Source organism: Vombatus ursinus, unplaced genomic scaffold (assembly GCF_900497805.2).
Source record: "Vombatus ursinus unplaced genomic scaffold, bare-nosed wombat genome assembly UNPS02006874.1, whole genome shotgun sequence".
NCBI classification, from domain to species: Eukaryota; Metazoa; Chordata; class Mammalia; order Diprotodontia; family Vombatidae; genus Vombatus; species Vombatus ursinus.
In genome coordinates, this window is record NW_020946652.1 from 7,789,737 (window position 1) to 7,794,210 (window position 4,474).

The following is a 4,474-nucleotide window of genomic DNA, read 5'->3' on the forward strand; positions in this document are numbered from 1 at the left end:
AGGGGGAGGAGGGGAGGGAGGAAGAGGAGGAAGAAGAGGAGGAGGGGGAGGGAGGAAGAGGAGGAGGAGGAGGGGGAGGGAGGAAGAGGAAGAGGAGGAGGAGGGGGAGGTGGGGGAGGGGAGGAAGAGGAGGAGGAGGGAGGAAGAGGAGGAAAGTTAATCCGTCTCTGGGGTTTTTAGGTTCATACAGCCCATCCCCTGATTTTGTCCCCTTCTTCATCCTGACCACTTCCTTCCATTGACCTGGGTCACCAGGGCCCCCATGGGGCCCCAGCTTGGGGACCTCCTTCTTCACACAAGGCACCGCCAAGCCGGGCTGCTTCCCATGGACCACCATGGGGATGCATGGAGACAATGGGAACATGATGCCAGGGGGACATGGGGGGAGGGCAAGGTGACAGGGAGTCCATCTGAGCATATAGAGGACAGAAGAAAGAGCTTTACAAAATGGGGCTTTCCTGTCGCTGCCCCTGTCAATGTCGCTGAGATGTTCATCGAGGGGCCTCCGTTCCCTGACTCATCTGCCCAGAGCCCCCCACTCCGCTTGTGGCTTCGAGGAAAGCTCCTACAACGGCTGCTAGAGATTCCAGAGCAGAGGGACACCCTTGGGGGGCCAGGGAGGGAGACGCTGGCTGTGGCTGTGGTTCTGAGAGCTGTGACCAAGGCTGGGGTCTGTGGCTGGCTGGGAGTTTGTGGACGGGCAGTGGCCCCAGCTGCTCTCGGCGCTGCCCCCACCTTCAGCTGTGCCAGGGACCCAAGAGGACCCCTGCCTATCACCCAAGCATTTGTCCTTTCCACGCCCCCTTGCATCCCTGGCTGGGCCCCAGTAATACCAGCTAAGTTTGTGATCAGTGTGTCCAAACCAAGGCTGCTCTAAGCTGTTCCAGGAGGAGCTGACCTGAGCCTTAAGAGAAGGGGCACGTGAAACCAGGATCCCCTGAGGTTGGGGGTGCCCTCTATCTGGGGCCTCAACCCCCACCAGCTAAACAGGAGCCCCGATATCCCCAGCTGGGCTTGGCTGGGCTAGTGTCCAGCCCACCCTTCTTGTCCTCAGTCTCCCTCAGGCCTTGGGCCCCTCTTGGGCCCAGAGAGCTTTAGCATGCCGTTGTTGGAGGACTTTGAAGACATCTCCGACAGCGTCCTTGAAGAGCCCCCCCAACCCCCGCCCCACAGAGAGAATGGCAAATAGTCCACGATGAGGAGCTAATAAGTGGGGTGCTGGGAAAGGTCACCCAGAAGAGGCCTGGCTGCTTGCAGAATGGCTTCTCCCCACCCCCGGTGCTATGGAGGACGCCAGGCCCTGAGGCCTCCAAAGTATGAGGCAGCCCTGTCCAGGGCATAGAGATGGAAAACTAGAGAAGGTGAGCATCCACAGCCTCGCCCCAGGCTGGCACGACGCCAGCTTTCTCCCACTGACCAGCTGGATTTCCTTTGATCAGTCTGGGCCTACAGTAGGCACGGGGATGGGTCTGTCTGCAGCGTGGCCGGGGTGTCTGGGAAGACACCAAATCAGAGCCCAGCTGGCCCTTGCTGGCCACAACAGAGGAGATCTGCTGGTGACACCAGCAACCTTTCAGAAGGGGCTGGGTGGACATGCGCTTGCGGGCTGGGGGATCTGGAGCCCAAAGCCCTCCAAAGCTCCCAGCTCTGGTCTCCCTTCCCTTTCGGTGGGTTTTTTTTTTTTAATGAGGAGCAGGGGATGGTGTTGTCCATGGAGGGGACTCCCTGCATGGGAGGTCCCTCTGCTAACCCCTCAGCCTCTTCATCTCAGAGGGCCTCTGAGGGATTAAGCAACTTGCTCAGGGCCACCGGGCCAGTCTGTGTCAGAGGCACAGTCACCCTGACTCAAGGGCCTACTCTCCTTTGGTCTGGTGGCCTGTAGGCCCCTCGCAGGCCTTGAGGGGTCTGACCCCAGAAGAGAAGCTTAGTTCCAAGGGACGACTCAGATTCTCTGAAGACCCACTGAAGCCCTCCTCCAAGGCCTCACTGTGGTGTGGATGTGTCCTGGAGTGGCCTCAAGCCCACCAAGCCACTGCCAGAACAACACTAGCTCTGTGGACATCTGAGGACCCTGGAAGAATGACAAGAATTCAGGAATCCCCCCACCTCCAAAGGCCAAGAAAGGCTGTAATCTGCCTCAGAGAAGAGATTTCCTAAAGGGAATGTTTGCAAGCCCTGAGGCGATACTTCGGTAGAATTGCTGGGCTGTGGCTGATTGATGGAGGAGCCATCTCCACTGACTGCCCACAAGACCCCTACAAGGCAGGTCGGAAGGCACATGCCATTAGCCCATTTTACAGCCAAAGGAAACGACCTTCGAGGGACAGATGTTTGCCAGGGCCACGTACACAGCGAGTTTGACCGTCTAGATTCAAAGCCGGGTCTGGCGCCGAATCACTCACGCTCCAAGATCATAGTCATTTTCTATCATCTCTGTGACCTTGGACAAGTCCTATAGCTCACCTAGGCAACAGGAGCCCAGAGTAGACAACCTCTGAAGGAGAAGAGCGATTTGGGCCACTGGTCAGATGAAAACCTGGAAGGGCCTGATCTCCAAGGCCTCCCACTCCTTCAGCCACAGCCCACTGCCCAGCAGGGCCCACCTAGAATCCCAGAACTCAAGCTGGGAGGGAGTTTGACATCATCTAGGCCATCTCAGTCCCAGGAGGAGGGCAGAGGAGGGGACTGAGGCATCCCAGAGAGCCACGTAGGACTTGCCCAACTAAGATCCATCCCAGAGCTAGCGAGTGGATGAAATCATCCATTTCTGAAGCCAGAAAGTAAAAGGTTCTTTGGAGGCTGGTCGTCCAAAGGAATCAGAGAGAGCGATATTCACCTTATGCCTACAGTGTTTGCCTTAAAGAAGAATTCAAAGCAGAAGCTGGCATTCTGGAGGATTCCAGGAGCTGTCTGGGCCATGGGATCACTAGGACAGCCAAAGACCTCCCACAGGCTCAGAACAGCTCGACCACCTGGGCACAGTCCTAGTACAGCAATGGCCCCAAGTTCTAGGAACTGGGGATGTGTGGGGAGGAGAAGGCAGCGCAGCTAAAGGGCCCCACTGGTGCCCTGGCACCCTCAGGACAGTGCACCATGCTGCTGCAGCAGCAAGGCCGGGTACCTAGTTGCCCAGCCAACCATGGTAGCGCTGTAGCTGCACCCCAAGAAGGGAGAGGGGGAGGACTCCCCGATTCTCAGCCCTGAGACTTTCCAGATCCCACCTACACACTCTCAGGATGGGAAAGCCAGAGGCAAGTCAGAAGCTGCCTAACAGTAGGTGGGCGGGTAAGAAACAGAGAGGAGCCGCTGCTGGCAGAGACATTGGCCCAGGGGCCACCCCAAACCATGCCCCCAGCCCAGCCTGGACTCACCCTGCAGTACCAGCAGCCGGTCAGCAGCTCCCTGTCACTTACGGCTTGTGTGTGTGAGGAGGGGTGGCTGCAGGGCCAGACTCCAGGGCCACCACCCCACACCTCCACACCCTGGAGAGCGGGGCAGAAAGGCCAGGGAAGGGGCAGCCACAGGGCAGCTCCCCGGGAACGAAAGGGCCTGGTTGGCTGGCACACATCAGCTAAGGTCGTCTAGAACAACTTACACAGCTGTGTGCTCGGCTCTGCAGGAGCACGAAGCCACGAGGGCACCGCCGGGAGCGCCCCTACGGACACGGGGGTGGGGTGGAAGGAGGGTGGGCACTGGGCTCCTTTTCAATAGCCAAGGCGCAGAAGCCCTCCCGCAGAGGCCTCCCCTCCAGAGAGCTGGAGCTCCTCCTTCCTGCCAGCCCGTCCCAGCTCCCACGCGAGGGATCTGGTTAGACCCGTTGGGCGGCAGGGACGTCCGGCTGCCCAGCTCCGAGCGTCCATGCCCGAGGGCAGTGGGTAACCCGCCAGGCCCCCGGGAGCTGGCGGCCAGCACGTCGTCCCCGGGCAGCTCCGTGGGCTGTGGGGGTGGTGACCCGGTCCTCATTCCCTCCCAACCCCCGCGCTCAGCTCTGCTCTGCCCGTCTTGGCTCGGTCCCTAGGCCGGGCCCACGTCTAGGCTTACCTCGCTTCTGCAGCAGCCTCCGCTCGGGCAGACGGGCAGACGGGCGCTCGGGCAGACGGGCGGACGGGCAGACGGGCAGACGGGCAGACGGGCGGACGGGCGGACGGGCGGACGGGCAGACGGGCAGACGGGCAGACGGGCAGGTGAACAGCGGGCCGGGCCGGGCCGGCGTCCGGCACTGCAGACAGCGGCGCCCAGCTGAAGTGCGCCGGGCGCCCGGGCTGCCTCGCTGCCCCCGCGCCGGCTTTCTGCTTCGCTCCCGGCTCGGGGGCCGCGTCTACGCGCTGCTGCCGCGGCTCCTGCTGCGGCGGCTGCTGCTACTGCTGCCGCTCGTCGTCCTCCTCGTCCTCCTCCTCGTCCTCCCCCCCTCCTCCTCTTCCTCCTCTTCCTCCTCCTCCTCCCCCCTCCTCCTCTTCCTCCTCCTCCTCCTCCT

The 4,474-nt window shown here is 61.2% G+C and overlaps 1 protein-coding gene across 1 annotated transcript in view; it reads right to left on the bottom strand.

Moving 5' to 3' along the window:
• CAMKK1 (calcium/calmodulin dependent protein kinase kinase 1) overlaps positions 1–4,088 on the bottom strand; it is a 77,332-nt gene extending 73,244 nt beyond the window's left edge. Inside the window, exon 1 of the mRNA XM_027848728.1 lies at positions 4,042–4,088. The gene's annotated coding sequence lies outside the window, so the exon portion shown is untranslated. The remainder of the gene's footprint in view (positions 1–4,041) is intronic.
• Between the last annotated feature and the right edge of the window lie 386 nt (positions 4,089–4,474).